General features: G+C 36.1%; 1 long non-coding RNA gene across 1 annotated transcript in view; it reads left to right on the forward strand.

Annotated features, from left to right (window-relative positions):
• Positions 1–9,001: 9,001 nt before the first annotated feature.
• LOC122241372 overlaps positions 9,002–21,988 on the forward strand; it is a 29,383-nt gene continuing 16,396 nt past the window's right edge. The window contains exons 1-2 of the long non-coding RNA XR_006221478.1: positions 9,002–9,234; positions 9,576–9,677. This is a non-coding gene — a long non-coding RNA (uncharacterized LOC122241372). The remainder of the gene's footprint in view (positions 9,235–9,575; positions 9,678–21,988) is intronic.

Raw genomic sequence — 21,988 nt, forward strand, 5'->3', positions numbered from 1 at the left:
ACGGCAAAGAGGAACAATAAGAATGCATTGTCTACAAGTAGTTCATGTATTCATTAAGAATGTACTAAATTCTTATTTAAGCTGCATATGCCTCTCCTTTGCAGAGACACTGCAGGAGAGTCACAGAGGCAGAACCTCTGAGAGTTTAAGGACATCTTAATAAGTATAAGAAAACATAAACAAAATGCTAATAATTAGTACATAGATACATAAGTATTTCAGAAATAAACAATGGTCAACACTTGTTAAAGATGGTAAGTAGACAGTTGAAATATTTCTTTGGATTAATTTTTTATTTTATTTTTTTTTTGCATGTCATGAAGGGTTTTCAACTGGCCCTTCATTCTGGTGTTGAATGCATTATCATCCACCTTCCTTTCATTCATCTTTAAAAGAAGACATGACAGATGTAAAGTTTCTATCAATTTGAGAATTGTAGAGGGAAAAATGAGGCTGCACCTTGAATTGAAGAGATCTTATCTCTTTAAGCCTCTTTCACAGTGGAGAGCTACATGAAGCGTGAGTCTGAAATCATTTGGTCCAGAGAGAAGAGACATGACTAGGAACAAGTGTCATGAAGAGAGAAACGTTAGATGTTCAGAGATTACCTAGTGCTCTTTTAGGTATTTACTCCTGTTTGCTGAATCTGGGATCCCCCCTCCCCACTTTTTGCTACTGCTCCAACATCTTAGCCCATGGATAACACATTGCTAGTGCCATTCTTATCTCCATCTGGTTGTGGTGTACATACCAAGTGCTCAGAGCTGTTCAAGGACACTGAAGCACAAAAAGAGTGGTAAGAACAAGGTCAGTGTCTTTAGTAACTTGCTAGCTGGTTTAGAAGAAGGGGTAAACATAAGAGTACATTATGAAGTAGCATTGCCCAAAGATTCTTTTGCAGAATAGTATTCCATAAAATGGAAGTAGAGACTCAAAGAGAATTTGATGCTGATAAGAGTTTGTAAAATGCCATATATGAAAACTTCTCTTCTACAATAGGAACAGAAGAGCATGCAAATTGTAAGAACTCTGAGAATTACTACAGTAAATAAATATGGTTAATTTTGTTTCTAAAATTTCTCAATTTTTTTTTCTTAAACCATTGAACTATTTTATATAATAAAAACTACTGCTATTTCAAGGACTTAGTCCTATTCCTCCGAGGACAAATAAGGGAATGTTGTAAAGATTAAACTGTTTGCTATAGTCACTTAAGTGCAATTGCAGTTAGAGAGGCTGGTGATCATTTCAGAAATCTGGGGATGGCATTACTGAGAAGTTGGAACTGACATTGAATGATGTGAGTATTTTGAGCATTGACAAAATAAGATATTCTGGGTTTGGGTGGAAGTTGAGAGGGTTAACAGAATAAATAAAAATGTAGAGGAGGAAACAGTTCAGGGTTCAGGTGTGTTTAAGCCACAATGAGAAAATCAATATGCCTGGAAAGGAGGGTTTTGATTGAGTGAAAATCAATTTGGCAAGGCTGATTATAAGGACCCTTGCATTTTGGGTTAGGTTCTATGAAGATTGAACTATGCATTAATTACATCCAGAGGGGAACAAACAGGGAATATGTCTTTAGTATTCTGACCAAACCATTTCTTTCATTTTTAAAAAAAAATCATTCTTGTTTCTGTTTCTAAAAATAACACAAGCACATGGTGAAAATTTTATAGGATAAAAAAAGTAAACAAAATAAAATTAAAATCACTCATGAATGCAATGTGACCAGAGATAATGCAGTTGACATTGGGAGTATCCTTTGCCAGTTTTTCCTGTTCACACACTTCTTTTAGAAAAGTCAGCTCACTCCATGTCATAGTGGCTATAAACTAAACTCCTAAGAGGTAAGTAAATTAATATAAATTTGTGTAGCAGGCTAGAGTGGGTGAGGTGTTGAAGATGCAGTCTTTCACACAGACACATTACAAATTAAATACGCAGAATGTTCTTTGCCTTCCACAAGGAAATATACTACTTTCTTGCACTACACCCTTGTGCTATGTTTTACTTCAAACATATAGCCACATTTGGCTATGTTTAATGTTACCACACTCGTTGGAAATACAAGTATAAAAATTTTTACTTTGTCAGCTCTAACCTTAGAAAAACAATAGATGAATGGTACCTGACTCTAACCCTCAATGTGTGGGAGGCTGACAGTCCACGAAGGTCGCTGACTAGAGAGTCAACCTCCTTCTGAGGGGGCAGCCACCACCCAGCAGCAGCTCTTGCTGTCAAGTAGGAATGGGGCCCAAAGTAGGCAGATCCTCATGGTTTTCCAGAGAAGATAGAAATCTAGTACTTATGTGATAATTTCTGACTTTTAAAAAATAGGAATTAACAATTTTAACAAGAGGATCAGCATATATTAGTAAAACAAAACACATTCTAGTCTCTATAGCCTGCACCTTGTGCTTATACATACTCACGAAATGAAATAAAACAAATAACAACACAACTTCCTGTTCCTTTACAGTCAGGAAATGATAGCACCATGCATCTTTTCTGGCAGAAAATCTTGAAGCCCCAGGGTAATGGGCATTTCTACTTACTAGACTTTCCCATCCTTAGATGTGACCCGGTATAATATTTACATTTGTATTAGCATATTATGAATCTTTCATTGTAAAAAGACTCATTTGGAAAGTCTGTAGCATTTCAAAAATATGCTTACTGAATGTATATTTTGTTGATTTGAATAGGTATTTACCCACTGAAGGAAGATCTATTCCCAAATGCCACTTAGGTTATTTTCAAGAACTCCCTACTGAATATTGATGCAGCTGTGTGTTTTTGCAGAAGTGGGAACAAAGCCGGCTGTGTCGAACCTTGGAATCACAGTGAGTAATTAGCACAATGTCTGTAATCAGGGAAAGGTTAGGTTAGGAAAAGAGGCCTAGAAATGTCTGTGACACACAAAAAGAAATGAGAGAGATCATCTGAACAAGAACAACAAGAACAAAAAGAACAATTGAACTTTAAATGTACAAAACAGCTGACTTTTCTATATATACCTTACCTTTTCCACTTCAGTCATAAACTTTTGTCTCACTTGAAAACTCTTAGCCAAGTGTATCTGTGTATATCATTAGTATTTCTTAAAATTTTTTTTAACATTAATTCATTTTTGAGAAACAGAGACAGAGCACGAGCGGGGGAGGGGCAGAGAGCAAGGTAGACACAGAATCTGAAGCAGGCTCCAGGCTCTGAGCTGTCAGCACAGAGCCTGATGTGGGGCTTAAACCCATGTACCACAAGATCATGACCAGAGCCAAAGTCAGACGCTTAACTGACTGAACCACCCAGGTGCCCCAATATTACTTTTAAATAAATATGTTTCAACTACTCCAGGTTAACAAAAAGAGAGCTTTCATAGTCAATCAAGATTGCCTAAACACAGAAAACACAAAACAACCTGAAATGAATGAAGTGTTATATACTTTTAATCAATAGCAAAGATGTTGTAAACTACAAAAAAATTTTATGAATAGAAATATTCAACAAATGAAGTCCTTTCAGCAAAACTCTGTATTAGGTCCACTGTGAAAATAGAGATATAATTCCAGGATGAAACAGGTGAGTTTTACTTAGTCTAATAATACGGCTTTTTAAAAATCTAACTGAAATATTTTTTAAAGTCAAACTAAACATCTGTAATGACCCACTATTTAAAGAAACAACGAAATTAAGTAATTTTAAAAATCTTATGTTGACTTCCAATGTTATTGATGTCCAAGTTTGTATTGTATGTGTTTGGTTTTCTTTGAATTAGAAATGTCATTTTTTTCCACATTGCCAAGAACAGGTCAGGTTTTAAGGCACCTGACAAGATCCAAGTTTCTAGTCTTTATTTTGCCTTTTTCTACTTACAGTTAGTTTGAAAAACCTTTAACAATATTTATCATTATTTACATTACATGCCCAGGGACAATTTTAATTCAATGAGGGAGGAGAAATATTTGTTTATGGTCCCCAAGACTTTTTTTTATCTTGGTATTTTATTGATATCATTACTTCTACCACTTGAATTTTGAACCCTTAGATTAACACAGTTAGCCATGCACAACTTTATAAATTGCCTAACTAATCTTCATGAATGCTCCTGTTAGTGTTTGGGATTCCTTCCACAGTGACAGTAGAGAGAAACAGTTGAACTTTCGACAGAAAAACAGTGGAGAGGGCCTTTTTATATTACTGCATGGACTTGGTGGGTTTACCTAAAATGGGGACTAAGGAGGGTGCCTGGGTGGCTCAGTCTGTTAAGCATCCAACTTCAGTTCAGGTCATGATATCAGCGTTCATGGGTTCCAGCCTGTGTCAGGCTCTGCAGTGACAACTCAGAGACTCAATCCTGCTTCAAATTCTCTGCTTCAGATGCTGTGTCCCCCTTTCTCTCTCTGCCCCTTTCCTGCTCTATCTCTCTCTTTTTTCTCTCTCAAAAATAAACAAATAAACATTAAAAAAATTAAAATGGGGAATAAGGAAGGATTATCTCCAAAGTGTCCCTGGCTCTCTCCAGGTAAGTAGATGTAGGATGAGGCCCTAGTAAGTCAAAGAATAGAATCAAAGTACCTCTAGTTATTTTTCTAATCCATTGGTTGATAGATTGTTTTAATAAGAACTTATAAACAACAGCTAGATGTTAGGCACTGTTTTAGACACTAGTGGGCAAACAGACATTGCCCAATTGTCACAACAAACTTAATGTAATAAGATTTACATGATAGAAGGGAATAAAAACATATAATTACATAAGTAATTAATTAGTTATAATTCTAGTTATTATGAAACTGCATATAAAAGGAAACTTGATCTAGTTTTGAGTAGTCAAACAATAATGTCACTTAATAAATGCCCCCAAGGAAGTGCTTCTTAAGATGAGTTCTAAAATAACAACAGGAATTAAGGAAAGATATGAGATGGTTCAGCCCAAGGTAGGTAAAAGGACCTGCTTATATGAAAGCTTAGACCAAAATGAGTCTTACATATATAAGAAATTTGAATTAACCAGTGGTTCTAGAGATCAGATAATCAACACATGAATGGCAAAGATGTGCCTGGAGAGGTGTGTAGGGGTCAATCAAAGAAGCTCATTTGGAGCTATAGCAATCTTAACCTCTCTACATATTTGATGGTAGAAAGAGATGGAAATTAGTTTGAAAGAGTAAATAGTTTAGGTAAGAGATGGTGTTGTGTTGTAGACTCTGGGTCTAAAGTTCTCTCTTGTTTAGCAAAAAAGCAGGACGCATGACTAAAAGCAAGACATGGCTAATATCCAGGAAAAAACAAGAACCCTGAATAAGGGTCCTCGACCCATTTTTATTAGGATCAGAATTCTTACAAACATGGCAATGGACGTGCACAAAGGGACAATGAATCTGTGAACATTAACTTGTGGATATGAGGGAAAGGGGGTCTTGAGGATATTTGGGGTTAGGGGTTTGGGTTAATACAAAACAAAATCCGGGTGCTGGGCAATCAGAAGGAGGGTTGTTTACAGTGGACATGAGGTAGCACCTCTGTTTATCTTAGCTAGCCTTGGGGATGAGACAGGGGAAATAACCTCAGAGTTAACAAGTCAACTTTCTTTTCTTAATCATCTCCGCTCTGGGCTGCTACACCTGTAGTGCAGCAGTCTATAGCCCAATTTACCTGTTTACCTAACTTGGTCCTTTCCTCCTGTGAAAGCAGCTTTTCTGCTATAGTACTAAATTGGGGGTGCTTCCACCCTAAATATCTAATCTTGTTTGTTTCATATACCTATGTATTGGGCACCTTTGTGCTGTAACTATTTTAGGCCTTTGCCTCTGCCTTTCTATTCCGGGGACTCTGCAGCCCCTCTCTATTTTGGGGGATCTTTGCACCTTCCTATACCTGGCACCTTTGCACCTGCCTATTCTCAGGGTGCCTTTGCACCCCTGTTCTTGAGGTGCCAATCTAGTTTACCCAAACTCAGGTGTGACCATTTTATGGCTGTTATTTCTTTAAGCCTTTTTAACCCATTGGTGTAAGCCTAGGGGATTCCTAAGCTTATCCCACGCAGTGTTGGTTAGACTATTGTGATAGCAGTAGACTAGAAAAAAGCAGAAAGACTTCTAAGACATATCTGGGAGACAATGAGCAGAAAGTGGTGGTTGATTGGATGTAGTAGGTGAGAAAGAGGAAGGGATAAAGGGTAACATTTAGGTTTGGGGCTTGAGCTACTGGCTGGATGCTGGAGTCATTTATCAAAATTGGAATCTATCCCAGAGAAGGAAGGCATGCTAAGACAAAAGTTACTGTTTGGCAAAATCACCCCTGAAAAGCCACCCTTGAGGATCCTTGAATTTGGGAATCTAGTCTTATTTCATATTCCAGTATTTCCTCTCTCCTCCAGGCTCTTCCACCCTCCCCTCAGCATGGTTACTCTGAAGGTGTTTGAGGAAATCAATATATATATATATATATTTATAGAAGAGAACAGAAAGAACATTCTTCCCCCTTCTCTTAAGCTCCTCTAATTGTAGCTATATATTTTCATACCACCGTAAGTTTTTTAACAAGATCAGGGCAGTCCTTATCATCTTCCTTTTCATCATATGTTAAGCTTGCAAAATCTCTTCAGGAAACTGTGTACAAGTGAGTGCTCCAAAGGTGTGAAAAAATATGTGAAATATAGACACACCTTGAAATAGAAATACTAGCAATTATTTTCAGGCAATGCATATTGAAATATGGAGCTTATTGGCACACAAAAGAAAAAGCTGACTGGTAAAATTGCTATTTTGAGTTTCCACCTCTGAGGTAGCAGACAGTGAATTTTTAACCTCTATAATTCTTTTCTTTCTTTCATTTCAATGATAAAAGATCATATTATTTGACTTGATGTACCTTGCAAATAAACCAAATAATTTGCTCTCATCACCAAAATTTATCAAGCAATCACCAAATAATGACTCAGCGCCTACCATGGCAAAGTCAATATACTGAGAAGACTGAGGAGCTACAAGGAATGTCCAAGTTTTTCTCCCAGAACTTTCTGTCTAGCTGGTGGGACAAGATCTGAACATATTTTTAAAAGGATGAGTGATAATAAGGAAGGATAAATAAAAAGATACAGCAAGTAAGAGTGGATTAATTATACCATGTATGTGTTATGTTAATTCCAAGAAAAGAGAAATTTTTATGCATTGGAAATTTGGTAAAGGTTTATGGAAGATGAAGGTTATGAGCTCAATGTTACAATACGAAGATTTTAGCTAGAAAGAGAAGAAATGAAAGGAAAAGTTGATAGGATATTCCAATTATGAGCAGCTCAAGAGTAAATTGTGGTATTGTAGGGGATGTATCAACAAGATTAAAAGCTAGGAAATTTACACTTTAAAACCACCTTAACGGGGCGCCTGGGTGGCTCAGTCGGTTAAGCGGCCAACTTCGGCTCAGGTCATGATCTCGTGGTCCGTGAGTTCGAGCCCTGCGTCGGGCTCTGTGCTGACAGCTCAGAGCCTGGAGCCTGTTTCAGATTCTGTGTCTCCCTCTCTCTGACCCTCCCCCGTTCATGCTTTGTCTCTCTCTGTCTCAAAAATAAATAAACGTTAAAAAAAATTTATAAAACCACCTTAACAATAATTATATATATGTGCAAAGCAGTAACCTTCTCCATTTTATCACCTTTAAAATGAGAGAGTTGGATTAAGTGTTCTCTACAGAATCTTTGAAACTTAACATTAGTTTATATTATAAAGAAAGAGCAAGTTCTTACTCGTCCAGCATTATATGAAGCCAGCAAAAGGTAGAGTGTTTGGAAATAGTCAGATTATTGTTTAAATCTGACAGACCAGGATTCAAATCTTGGCAAACCCATTTGTTATCTAGGAAACCCGGGCCAGATACTTAACCATGATGTGCCTTGACTCTTCCTAGATCAATTGATAGATGTTACAGATATAAATAGAGATATTAACATAGATAGTCTTTTCAATAGTGAAAATAATATGTATTACATATGTAATATAATATGTGTTACATAACTGGTTATGTAGGAGGCACTGAAAAAATTTTGGTCACATCCCTTGGTGTCCATGGATGAAAGCTCTGGTTTGCAGTCATGAGATGTGAGTTCAAATCTCTGCTATGCAATAGACTACGTATGTGAAAGTAAAAGGGGCTTGAACTTGATCTTTGCATGTATTTCAATATCACTCAAACACAAAAGGTCAAAATACATACAAGGCAATATGAATTGTGAGGATGCTAAATAGCTAGAGGATGCTATAGTTACCCTTGTTTCACACTATTTTTTTTTCTTTTAACTAGGCCTATATTCCCCTCACATCATTCCCCACTGATACTTTTGATAAGTTACAATTTCTCTTCCGTGTGCTTTGAAATTCTTGGATACTGTTTAGGCTGCACAACATTTCCACTCCACTGTGCTAATTAACATCACAATGAATAATTATCAGCAGCTTCACAATTGTCTCTAGCATACTGTTTTTATTTTATTATATTTATAGATTATGAGGAGAGCAACATAAAACACACCACCAGCTTCCATGCCAAGAATCCTTCATCTAACTAAGAAATGCCATGCAGTACATTTCAGAAATAAATGCCACTCATAAACACGGTATTCTAATGCATATTGAAGTTTCATGTACTAAAGATTGGAGTAGCTATCGGTAGTCAATGAATAATGGATAGGAATGATTAATGACTTTGTGAGATAAGGGATAATTAGATTTGGCATGTGCATCCACCATTTAAGCAAATTGGTATGTGGAATGCATAGTTGAAAGAGATACAGACAAATGACATTAAGCTTCGATGATTCAAATGGGTCTCTTGAGAATGGATGATCCAAATTCTTTTCTAATTTTCCTCCAACAACTCAACACAACCATAAAGGTAACAATGGACCTTATTTTTATGCTAGCAATGGTTGCCTCAGCAACCGAGTGACAGACTCAGAAGCCCAGGCAAGCCTCTTCACACCTTTCTGCCTTCAGGTCATTCACCCTTCTTTTCCCAGATCTCTGTCATTTATTCAAATAATGCTCTCTGGTCCCACTACCTCTCCACACAGTGATGTTGGGGAACAACAAAAGCTCTTGTCAAAACTGTGAAGAAGGAACAGTTTTCTAGAACATCTTCTGCCAATCCCCCATCCCACCTCCTCAATGCACACCCACCACGTACATGTACCTGTAACTGCGTGCTGCCCTATGCCGCTCACCTCTTCTCAAAGTGGTAAGTTACTAAGGACTGCCCTTTGCAGGTAGTGGGATGTTTTGGATCCTCTTTATTCTTAACAAACCATTTCTGTCCCACTTCCCTTGTTTGAGCTTTCTAGTTAAATCAAGGAATTAATCTATGCCAATGGGTTAACACTACACTTATAAATCTCAAATTAGAAACACGTTGATATCCCCTAATCAAGAGAAAGGCATGCCAAAAGTAATTTGTTACTAACATGAGATAAAATGCAAAAATTATATGAAGGAAGTTTTATTATTTAAACTAGCTTTCTTCAGTGTTATCAGTATAAAAAATACTCACTTGTATTGAAATGTGCTTTTATTTTCTCCTAGGAGAAATTAAATAAGTGGAGTTACAATGAAAATGCAGTAATCCGAGTGGGCTTGGGGTGAAGATGGGGTGTCGTGGTTGGTGGCACACAAAGAAGATCGATTGTAAGTAAAAGTCTGAGAAAAAATTTTGGTGGAAGCTAACTGATAAATGGGTTTTATTCTTTTTAAAAAATTTTTTAAACATTTATTTATTTTTGAGAGAGAGAAAGAGAGAGAGCGAGAGAGAGAGAATGGGGAGGGGCAGAGAGAGGGAGACACAGAATCTGAAGCAGGCTGCAGGCTCTGAGCTGTCAACACAGACCCCAACGCTGGGCTGGAACTCACGAACTGTGAGATCATAACCTGAGCCGAATTTAGTCCCTTAACCAACTGAGCCACCTAGGCATCCCTATCAATAGGATTTATTCTTAATAGTTATAATTTTAAATGGAATCATGTAGACCTAGGAAAACAAATGAATGGGTACTATCAGGAATTAGGGTAAGGTATTCGTCACATTAAATTCCTGATTATCATACCTTCTTTTGTCTGTGTTTTTAGAAGGGCAATACACAAAAGGAATAATAGTGAGTAGGAAACAAAACACATTATTATGTGCTCTACAAAAGCCTGATACCCTAATACACAGCTCTGGTAAAGTCCAATTTTTAGTAGCCTATATGGGAATTTATGTTGCCCCCAAATCTTTACCTCAAGAACTTATCACCCTCAGACTGGTCACATAAGTTAAAAAAGTAAAGATGAGAAGAAGCTTATGATGGCCAGTTCTGGAAACCTGGCCCCTGATGAGATCTTCCACCTACATATAAACATCAAGGAAGATAGAAAAGAGATGGAAAAGAAATAGAGATAGAGAAGGTGGATGTGTATGATTTAATGCACACTCAACATTAGGGAGCATGACTTCATTATTGTTTGAATGCTGACTAATCAGATTGGAAATGTCTTCCTTGGGCCAGGGTGTAGAATTGGGGATGAGAAGTAAAGCTGGGATGGTTGGTGGTAGAAAAGAACAAAAAACATGACCAAAAATATACCTTATGAAAATATTTAAAATAATGAGAAGTTGAGGCTAACAGAGGAGACATTTGGGGACAGAAGAACCATTCAGGACATTTAGATTAAACAAACACACAGACTCATAGTATATATGTGCATATAAATATAAATATGTATTTGAAAAAGGTGTATGTATTCATATATATGCAAATGTATAAATCATATATAACATAACATGTAAAACATATCAAACAAACATGAAATATAGCATTTATAAAATATATAACTATACAAACTATTATATATTTAACATATAGTTCTATAAGTAAATATTATATATAAATATGTCACACATAAAATATATATACCTATATACACACATATATATACATATATATATATGTATGTATATATAAAACCTAGCCCACAGTTATACACACATACATGCATACTCCATGCATATTTAATAGTCACTTAGGGAAAAATATTTATATCTATCTGCAGAGTAAACCTATGAAAACAACCTATACTAATCAAACGAGTTGTTTTTATTCATGAAACGCTGAATCATCAATCACCAAACATGAAAAAAATATTAAAGAAAATACTACAGTGGGGAAAAATATAGCTGACTAGGCAGAAATAGAAATGATACACAGAAGAAAACATCTACAAGATATATTTAGTGTATTCAGAGGAAAACAAGTATTTACGGTATTTATAAAAGAGACTGCTGTCAAAGAAAAAAAGTATTAAAAGAAGTACCTAGACAATTTTTAAAGTCAGCATATAGAAGGAAAAGTAAAATGAGCAAAACTAAGGATATAGTTGTTGATCTGAAAGAGAAAAATTGACAAAATGCCCCAGAAGACAAAAAGAGCAAAAGACAAAGGGAAGCATAATAAAAGGAGAGATTTTTCCCATGGAGGAAAGACCCAGGACTCTAGATCTTACTGAATCATCGAATAGGAATCCTAGTTGAAAAGAATGGAGATGAGTGTTAAGAAACAATGGAACAAATAATAAAATAAAGATGGTCTTAGGTAAAGAAAGATACATCTTCATATTATAATATGAAGATAATGTTCATATTCTATTGCTGACTAGAATGAAAAAAGACCCATACCTGATGAGTTACATAACTTCATAGGGTAAAGAGAAATTCCATGACCTTCCATAGGGAGAAAAGGAGGTACAACGTACCACGAGAATCTGCTGGCAGATCAATTTCTGATAAGAACACTACTGCTGAAAAGACAATAAAGATACAACTTGAGGAAAATGGAGTCAACTCAGACAAATTCTCAGTGAAGCATAAAGAAAAAAACAAATCCAGTATTTGAAATGTTCAAGGACCTCATACGAAAATGACTCCTTAGAGATTGTTTTGGATCCTACTGGGGGCTGCTGGATTCATTCCCTGGCTAAGACCCCTTTCAGGTCTGAGCATGCATTTCCCCAGCTGCTGGACTGCTGACAGTTTGCAGCTGGTCTCCTCCCCACCCACCTCCCAATCTTGTCCCAACCTCATGCCTCCTTGTAACACACACCCAATGCCTATATCCTTGTCCTGATTTTGGATAATTCTGAAGGAGCATTTCTGGTCAAGAAATCCTCATGAGATCATGTGAGGCCTTTGTTAGGATTACTTCACAGACAAGCTTTTCTTTTTTTTTTCAATCCATCCTCCTTCCCCTCATCCCACACCATGTTGATCCTTAGAAGCAGGGCCCAATCAGTTCAATTTCCTGAACACAGATCTCTGTCTCAGAGTCTGCTACCTGGGGAAACTTAAATGCAATAGGAACGTGCACAGCGATTTTTTTTTAAGTAGACAAGAAAGAAAATGACAAGATAATTATGAATTAATGGTCCATGAAATTATATATATATGTAAGCTCAAATGAATAGAAAGGAAAAGTCACTAGATGCAAATGGTTAGGATATTCTTGAGCATTAAAATTTCAGTATCGTAAGATTACATTTCTTTCTTTACAGTTTTAGTTTCAGTATTTGGGTTACATAGTTACATAATTTAAAATATTTACATAATTCAAAAACTGTAAATGTTTTTATTGTGCTTATATATTTGTAATCAACCCATGGTAAAACTGGAACACAACTAGTTACATTGCAAATGTGAAATTGATAAACATAGAAATTTTAAAATAATAATAGAAGCAATAAACTTTAAGGGAGAAAGGAAAAAAGATACAAGGTTGGATAAGTCACTGTATGATTAATCTTTCAAAGACTGGAATCAAATAATACTGTCAAAAATTAGTAAATCATGGGGGTGCCTGGGTGGCTCAGTCGGTTAAGGATCCGACTTCGGCTCAGGTCATGATCTCACGGTCCGTGAGTTCAAGCCCCGCGTCGGGCTCTGTGCTGACAGCTCGGAGCCTGGAGCCTGCTTCACATCCTGTGTCTCCCTCTCTCTCTGCCCCTTCCCTGCTCATGCTCTGTCTCTGTCTCAAAAATAAATAAACATTAAAAAAATTTAAAAAAAAATTAGTAAATCATGAAAAATATCAAAATATTTATTTTAAGTATATTAAAGGACAGAACTCAAATAAAATTCAGAAACTATTAAGAGAAATTAACTATCCTGAGTAGAAATGGATATGAATGTGGAAGGAATTTTGCACTCTTAATTGGAGACTCATCTATAAAGATTTTTTCTTTAACGTAAAATAGAACTTAGGGCACCTGGGTGGCTCAGCCAGTTAAGTGTCAGACTTCAACTCATGTAATGATCTCGTGGTTCATTAGAACCCCTCGTCGGGCTCCGTGCTGACAGCTTAGAGTCTGGAGTCTGCTTCCGATTCTGTGTTTCCCTCTCTTTATGTCCCTTCCCCTCTCATACTCTCTCTCTCTCTCTCTCAAAAATAAATGATAAATGATAAAAATAGAAGTTAAAAAAATTAAAGAGAATCCATATCAACAAAAGACTAGGTAAATAAATTATAGTGAAATAAATTTTAATAGCCACTTAGGTCCCTCAATTTAGATAATGCTCATACCTTCAGAAAGTGCTTTCACATGTTGTTGAAGCAAAAATCATTTATTGATCACTTCTTCTGGACAAGCCATTGCTTTCCCTATTAAGTCATTTATTTTCATCTCTGAGACAGATAAGGGAAAATGTCTTTCATCCTTTTGACAGTTAAGAAAACTAAAACAGAGTAAGTTGCTTTGCCTAAGGTCATCAAACTAATCCTGATGGTACTAAAGCTTTGTTCCTTGTCTTCCCAAACCCAGATTCTTATGGCTAACCTCTCTTCTCAATTAATGGGAAATGAATTATAACTAAAAGAGTTAATCCAGAAGAGCCAATGTGAGAAATGGATCGAAGTAAATAGAAGGAGAATTGGTAAATGCATAAGCAATTCATTTTTTCTACCTGACTTTATTTGTCAGGCACTGTGGTAGGTGTCAGGTTTTATTTCCTCACAACAATCCCTATGAAATAAATAGTATTGTCCCAGTTAATATATAAGGAAATTGAGGCTCAAACTAGCTACTTATGACCATTTACACAGCCAAAAATGGCAGCAAACTATCCAGTTCTCTAACTTGTATTTTTCCCCCTAAGCAGAGTTTCTCAACTTTGGCATTATTGGCCATTTGGGCTGGCTAATTATTTCATGGGGGATGTAAAACAGCCAGTAGCACCCTCACCTCCATTTGCAACAACCAAAAATATTTCCAGATGCCCCAGAGGACAGAGTGAAGGATCACTGTCAACTGAGAACCACTGCTCTATCGGTATGGATTACCTTCTTGAGCTTTATCATATTGGGAAATCTCCTCCTGCCCCCCCCCCCCCGCCCCCGCAATGGGATTCTAATCCTTTGAACTTGGATTCTCTTTATCATTCTCTTTGTACCTTACTGTGAAATTCTTATTTATGATGGTGAATTTTATCTGGGCCTTGTGAGTCTAGAGAGCAGCAATGATTAGGCAATCCCTCCATCCCTACTGCAAGGAACCACCCTTCCCCATTTGACTTATATAAAATAACAGATGTTCCACTTGTTCACCTCTGACAAGGCCAGACACAGACCTTCCAAATTCCCATTCTTTGCCTCATAAATGATTGGATGTACTATTTTGTCCCCACTGATAAATGCTTATAGCCAAATTGGTTACCTTTCTTTCCTCCCAGTCCTCTGGACTTTGATCTACCCTTAGCCTGAGCCTACATATAACCCCTCTTCATAGTCTCCATCCTGAGAACAGACAGACTTCTGCATAAAACATTCTACTGTCAGACCACCTCACCCCTGCTCATCCTCTTCCTCAAAGCTCAACCCTTTTGTAGCTTTGTTTACTCCTCTTTCTGAAGAAAAGGGCTTTTTCTGGCTAACATTTGAGAAGCTGGCAGATCTCATGATTAGAAGCTCTTCCTAATAACCCCCTCCTGCTGCTACAATAATTCATCCCCTCCCCCCACTCCACTGCAGTATTTTTTTTCAAATAAAGTTTCTCTTTCCCTAGATCCAGATTGTTTCTTTTTTATCTGACATTATGATAACATATACAAACAAACAAAAAGGAATGCCAATGACTTAATGTATCTGCCATTTAGGACAGAATCAAAATTCTGCATTTAACCTAATTTTTTTTTAATTAAAAAAAAACAGAAGTATGTGGAATGTACACTGTAAATAGATAACTGAGGAAAAAAAATAAGGTATTTCATTCAATGACTTCAATGACACTGTAAATAGATAACTGAGGAAAAAAAATAAGGTATTTCATTCAATGACTTCAAAGGCTCGTCTTCACAGCCTTCTACGTGGGCTTGTTTGGAAACCTCAGGCTGGAAGCAAGAGACAATAGCAGCTTAAGAGCTAACATCTGTACATTTGTCAGCATAGGACACAATTGACATGTCAGCTGAGTACTAAAATGGTCAGGGCAAAGCTAGCTGGAGTGAATGACTCTAAATGAGAAAACAGTGTGATGAGATTCATTGCCTGAGGCACAGAACCTTTGCTTAAGCTGTCTCCCAAAGGTCTGGGTTGAGGGGAAGCCAACTTGTTTCCAAGAGCAGTCTCAGTGACTAAGAAATGGCTCACCATTGACAAGGTTAGTTCAAGGGAGCAAAGGTGGAACAGAAATAAAGCCAAAACTTGATCTGCCATAAAGATGTTACCTTTTGTAGCCATGTCAGAACTATCCCCTGAGTGTGTTTCTTCTGTCCTGAAACCAGTTTAATTTATTCTGTAATTTAGCAGGAAACAGAGCCCATGTGGGGGTGTGGAGGAGGGGGAGGGGAGAGAAATGGTAGAGTGAAACCAGTTCCACCAGTAGCTGAATTTTATGTACAATAATTTTTTAGCCATTTTTTGTTTGCCTGTTCTGCTAATTATTGCCTTCAAAAATTATTGTTTCTCTACCCAAATTTTGGACTTGGTTCCTTCCAGCTCTTTTTGTTCTATTGCCTAGGACTGATAGCCTAGATTAGAATTTTCTGTTGCTATTTTAACATAAAACACCATTGATGACATGAATTCAGGTTTTTGTTCCACATAGCTACAGATACCCAAATGGATGAAAAGTTGCCACTCCTGACAGAGAAGAGGGATTGTTGCAGTTCCCTGAATCAACCTGTCAACTAATCTGTTAAATCTCTTCTTTCCATTCATTTCTCAATCTTACACCCACCCTCTCTTCCACTGATGAGTGGTCACTAACATTGTCATTGGGATTTTTGGACCAATGGTGGTCATAATCTCAGGAGTATTCAGAAGCCTAAAGGCAAATAAATGAATGAAAAAAAAAAAAGCTAACAAATATGAAATGATAAGAAATGATAGGGCCCATAATTTAACAATGTTGAAAATACTAAAATTAGATTAAAGAGGGGCACCTGGGTGGCTCAGTCAGTTAAGCATCTGACTCTTGATTTTGGCTCAGGTCATGATCTCACCAACTGAGATGGAGCCCCCCTTGGGGCTCTGCTCTGCACAGATATAGAGGAACCTGCTTGGGATTCTCTCTCTGCCCCTCCCCTACATGAGTGTGCATGCATGTGTGCCCAATCTTTCTTTCTCAAGAATAAATAAACATTAAAAAATTCAATTAAAGAAATTTTTGTAGACTTCTGTTATAGCAAATTTCTGATTTCTACACAAGATCTATTATTAGGCTTAAATCTCTGTTGGTAGATCACAGAGATGTATTTTGAATTTTTTTTTAACATTTTTATTTATTTTTGAGAGACAAAGAGAGGCAGAGTGTGAGCAGAGGAGGGCCCAGAGAGGGAGACACAGATCTGAAGTAGGCTCCAGGCTCTGAACTGTCAGCACAGAACCTGATGTGGGGCTTGAACCCACAAACTGTGAGATCACAACCTGAGCCAAAGTCAGACCTGCAACCGACTGAGCCACCCAGGTGCCCCAACACAGAGATGTATTTTGTATGGCTTGTACATTGCTCAATAATTTGAATGAGATCCCCACATTTAATTGAAACTTGATGTAAAAGAACTATTTCTGACATCTCTCCCTATACTAATTTTGGGTAATATCTAGTCTACATTTCAGCAGGAAAACAATTGCTTGACCTTTGTAGATGCTCTCTCTTTTTGAGAGAGTGTAGGCTTTCATGTTCACCACAGTCTATTGAATTATACCTGCCTGTTCAATCCATTTATATTACCTTCCAAGCCTCTACTGGCATCTAAGTTTGAAAACTCTAGTCCATAAGTGCTACGAGCCTTTGATTCTACTCCAGATTAACACATCCACAATCTCTTTCCCCTGCCCATTTCATCTACATCACTTACGATACACACACATTGGTAATGAGCAGATTTTTTCCTCAGGAATAAATATTTAGAGAGGGTTTATCTATAACCCTGGGAAATAGCCTGGTCAAAGAGAAAACCAGGACCAGGAAAAATAATGGGTGACTCAATGTTATCCTTCATGATCAGATTCACAATAACAATTATGACAAGATTAAGTTTGTATAAAGTAATCTCAAAAGTTTATGTTGTGCACACTCAATAATTTGCAATAAAATAAATGTTCAGCTTCTTTTCTTCTCCAAATAAAGATGAAAATATATTAATATATTCTTTTTAAAAAGAGAATGTCTTGTCTTAAATTTTGCATGTTCAGGTTTTCTTAAAAAGAATGACTAGAAATGTTCTATAAATCTTTTGAAATTATAATAAGTAAGACAGTAATGGCACAAATCATAAGTACTGTAAAATTGCCTTAGGCATTATATTTTCTGGAAATTAGCATTTTAGAGTACATTTTGAATTTCTGATCAAGTGGTAATGCATAAGAGCATTTTGACTTTAGTTAAAAAGATGCTGCATTTTATATATATATATATATATATATATATATACATATATATATATATGTAGTGCATATATATATGTGTACACACACACACACACACACACACATATATATATATATAATCATTACACATAAGTTTCTGTCTATCTATTGTTTGAATCATTGTTAAAACAGTATCTGTCCAAATTTATGGGCCTGGTTTTTAAAATATAGGCTTTAAGTTTCTAGCTACCTGACATAGAGTCAATCTTATTAATAGTCCTTAAAAAATGAAATAAAATAAATATAAAGCTGTAACCAGTACAAAAACCTTTTTATTTCTCCTTCTTTATTGTATTTTCCACTTGCTTCCTTTTTTCCTCTTTTTCTTCTAAATCATTTATTTTTAAACCTAGAGTTTCAATATTTTAAGTAAATTCAGCTTTGTAAGCAATTAGACTAAGAAATAGATTGTCAAATAGGTGGTTTCTATTCCCTTCAGGTTATAATACCCAAACAAAGTAATATAAAAATCTTCAAGACAAAAAGCTTTTGTATGTCTGTTACCTCACAAAATTCTGTGTTTGGAGTTATAATCTTTGTTAATTAGAGATTACTGGAATTTAGAAGTTTGTTGAGACAGAATGCATCTTCCAATGCAGTTCTATTTTAGGAAACTTTTTTCATTCCTTTCTAATTTGTGCACAGAGTTATCTCTTGGGACTAGAGTCCTTTCTTTGGATGCCAAAAAAGCCATCTTGTAGGAAATCAGTCATTGTAAGACATCGGCACAGAATAGAAAAATATTCCCATACTACTTCCCTTCACTACAAGATGCTGTCTGTGGAAATTATCAGTAATTCTAAGCATTTATGCAATCACTGTTCAAAGTGACATTATCAGAGACATGGCATTGATAGGAAGAATCATAAAACAGTAAGAAAGATGAAGTAATTTGCAAAGTACAGTAGGCCATCACAATGATGTCAAAATAGCTTTTGGTGATGGAAATCATATGTATGTCCATGTCTTTAGAACTAGGAGACAAAGTTTAATAAATGGGGTTATGTCAGGAGTTAATCTGACCTATGCTTTAAAGTGTCTAAAAATAAATATGAAAACCTTTGTGTTGCCATTGGTATGCAATATCTCTTCCAATATGTTCACTTATGTATTTGGACTCTTTGTATATTTTTCCATGTAATCACTAAAAATGTGTGTAATGATCCCACCACCACCACCACCAATACCACCAGCAACAACAGAAGTGAATGATTCATCAGATTTGTGTGCTTAACTTTAGTACATATTTTATTAGAAAATATAAGTATTTTGTTTAGCAAGAATTGATATTAACAATAGTCTTTGAAACTTAATGATCTATAACTGTGCTAACCCATTTTAATGTGTTAAATCATATAGATTTTTAGAATCAGAGTGTGGCCATCTAAGAGAAGAATTAAAAGGAAGGACAATCAATAGTGAGGAAGAGCCAGACCCAAATAGATGTGAAGGATAACATATAAAATCAGTTCTAAGTCATCTTAGCCAAACTAGATTCTTTCCTTGTAAACCATGGGAAATGTAATCAATTCAGTCACTCATTTTATGAAATAGGTCTTTTTCTAACAAAAGATTGAGTAAATATATTACTTAGTTGATCAGGCATTTTTGGTGTTATGTAAAAATGTTTCAGGGCAGTGGTCTCTCACTAAATTATTGGCAAAGAAAAAGAAAAGACTATATCTTACTTACACTGATGAGACTTCACTTAATGTGAAGAACCAAAAAGGTCACATATATTGTTACTAAGGATACAGTAGATTGCTACTGTTTTGTATGTATATATAAGATCCTCCAAGGTCCTATACTATGGTCATGTAAGACACTGACAAGACATATATTTAGTTCCCAGTATACAATCTTGGCTGTGAAACAGAGCAAAGAAAACTACTTATTTATTCATATGTTTAACAGTTATATATTGAGTGTGTGCTATGAGTCAAGCACAGCTCTATGTACAGAAGATTAAGTGATGAAAGATAGGCATTAAACTCATAAAACTTATGTATTATTAAGAAAGGGCAGGTAATAAGCAAACAGAAACAAGAAACAAAACATGATTATTTCTGATAGTGAGAAGCAGAATTGACAAGCCTAAAATGGAGATCAGTACAAGGAAACGGGGTGTTGTTATAACAACTAAATATACTGCAGTGGCTGAGTGTTTGGGTAGCAGGCAGGGAGGGAACTAATGATATGAGAAAGCAGTCCAGATGGGAACCAATGTATGTAGTATGTTGCTATAAACCATTTGGTAAAATCATGGACCATGGTAACTTAGGAATTAGACTGGCACCTACTGAGCCTGTACCTCTAGAGAAAATAGTTGGAAAGGATAAGGGTGATTGTGTGTATTGAGATAGTAATATAATATGGTAATTGAGATAGTAATAAAAATATAGTATAAAATATATATGTAATATAAAATATATAATATAATATAATATAATATAAAATATAGTATAAAATATAGTAATTTAGATAGTAATATAATTGTCTATTGAGATGGTAATATAATAAAAAAGTTTATCTGGGAAAAAATTGGTTAAATCGCCAAAAGAACTAAAAAGGAATTAAAGAGACCAGATTTGAGAGTGCTAAATGGTTACCAAAGCTTACTGCTTAGACCAAGAACAGCAACAGATAAGAGAGAATATTTTGAATGATAAAGGGTATTCCTATGTAGTCTGGAAACAAGGATCAGATTACAGCTCTGGCCATCTGGAAACCATGCCAGAAAGCCCCAACATCTCCATGAACTAAAATATAAACTGTGAAGGCAAACAATTAAACAAATCAATCTGTCTTGAAAAACATATCTAGAAAAAACTTTGGATATGATTACAAGTACACAGAACATGACTGGAATAAAATAGATCATACCTACTAAGTTTTTGAAGAATTGTATTACAAAATTTCCATAAACTTACTTTTTAAAAAGTCTTTGGCATTTGGAGCTGACAACAATTCTTGGACTCATAACCTTCCAGGAGCAGGAAGCATGTGTGAGATATTCTCCTACATGCATTTTTAGCAAACATTGTAGATATGGGCAATCAAGGACCACAGAGAACAACGGATAAAAGGAATTTATGAAAGAGAACAGAATCAGGATCTGATCAAGAATTTCGTTACCCCCAATTTAGGAAGACTTCATAATTCATACAAAGGTTCATAAATGCTATGGACCAAGAATTGCTTTGTGTTTCTTCCTTTACTGAATGAGATAATCACCAGTTATCTGCCAGTTCCATCAGTGCACATTAGGTCAGGATACAAGTAATTTTTACTTTGGTTGACAGTTTGCTACATCATGAAGAGCCACACCCAATATGAAAAAACATGTTGCACCTCACCTGAAAATTCTGAAATTTGAACTGGAGATAGTAAGTAGCTGGGTAGAACTTTGGGTTGTTTCTCTTTAGAAGGTGCTTAATATGTAGCAGAATGAGGGGTGCCTGGGTGGCTCAGTAGGTTAAGTGTCTGACTTTGGCTCAGGTCATGATCTTATGGTTCGTGAGTTCAAGCCCCACGTTGGGTTCTGTGCTGACAGCTCAGAGCCTGGAGCCTGTTTCAGATTCTGTGTCTCCCTCTCTCTCTGCCCCTCCCCTGTTCATGCTCTCTGTTTCAAAAATAAATAAACACTAAAAAAATTAATATGGAGCAAAGGGATATTTGAGGCACATGAGACTGTACTGTGACATCTCAGCTGATCATTATGCCTCTTTCTGGAAAACATAATTTCTCAATATTGATTGCAGTTAAGAGTCACCATATAGTCTGGAGAATGTAGGCAAAGTGATGTATGCTGGTCCTAGGCCTGATTTATTCAAAACCTCCCCTGCATAATCTTCTATGTTCTAGCCCCTTTCCAAATGGTGGAAATGAAGTGATCCCCAGGATAATTTTTTAGCCAAAGTTTGGAGATTGGTGGACCCAAAATTTGAAGGAAGCCATGGTTCTGTTATCATTGTTTGCAGGAGAATCACCCAGGTGGAAACACCCTGATTTAACTGTTACATGAAAGAGATGTAATTTGTATGATAT

This window comes from Panthera tigris, chromosome C1, assembly GCF_018350195.1.
Source record: "Panthera tigris isolate Pti1 chromosome C1, P.tigris_Pti1_mat1.1, whole genome shotgun sequence".
In the NCBI taxonomy this organism is placed as follows: Eukaryota; Metazoa; Chordata; class Mammalia; order Carnivora; family Felidae; genus Panthera; species Panthera tigris.